Genomic DNA, 1,019 nt, shown 5'->3' on the forward strand with positions numbered 1-1,019 from the left:
TTTATTTTCACTGTTTAAGAAGGAATTCTTCACTTTGATTTTATAATCAATGGCATGTTGGTTACTAACATTAGCATACATGAACATTTCCACAACCTTTGATATTTGACTTTGACAAAAAACAATTTAAAACCAACAGGGAATTCCTGACATTTCATTTTTTCCTTTTTTTCTAAAAGAAGTTTAAAAAATAAATTATATGGCCCACAATAGTTCAACTCTTCGTTACCAAGACTACATTAGTTAAAGTAGCCCTGTGCAAGACAGACAGCGTGCTCAACTGCAAGGGAAGATTGTGGGCTCAGGATTGCAATTTTAAATACAGAGAAACGCTATCTATCTTGTTCTCTCCGTCATAAAACTACACTCCTTTCTCAAAATAATACATCCTCAAGACCTTAGTTGAGCAATGGGATGTATAAAATTTAACCACTTCCTTACAAAGTGTCTTTAATTTTCAAGTTTTACTAAAATTTAAGTTTCCTTGTAGAATTACATATTTTCACTTTCCATAACTTGCGAATAGCCTAAATTTATCTATATGTGTTTCTACATATAGAAATTTATAATGATCACACCTGTTTTGAAGATGCATATAGATTTTGACCCACACTGGTGATGACGTACTGGTACGATCAAGCAAAATTTTGACACCTTTGAACTTCTTAACTGCAAGAAAACGTATAACCTCCATACTGCTCTGTACTACTCATTTCATAAAAGGAGTATATCATGTGAAAGATTGTCCTTAAATCAGAGATACAAAAGCAAAATATTCACAGCAGCATTTATAAAATTGGAGATTATCCCCAATGAAAGCACTAAACAGTATTTACATGACTTCATGCAATACATTTCATAACTAGATAAAATATTTGCTTATTATGAGATGTGCAAACCACTGAAGTGGAGTTTAGGAGCCTTCCTAAATAACATAGTAAAGAGAATCAGGACCTGTTCTTTCAATGATACTTCACAGTGTCATGATTTTAGACCTAAAAAAATCAACATAGAACATG

This window comes from Falco cherrug, chromosome 12 (assembly GCF_023634085.1).
Source record: "Falco cherrug isolate bFalChe1 chromosome 12, bFalChe1.pri, whole genome shotgun sequence".
Taxonomy (NCBI): domain Eukaryota; kingdom Metazoa; phylum Chordata; class Aves; order Falconiformes; family Falconidae; genus Falco; species Falco cherrug.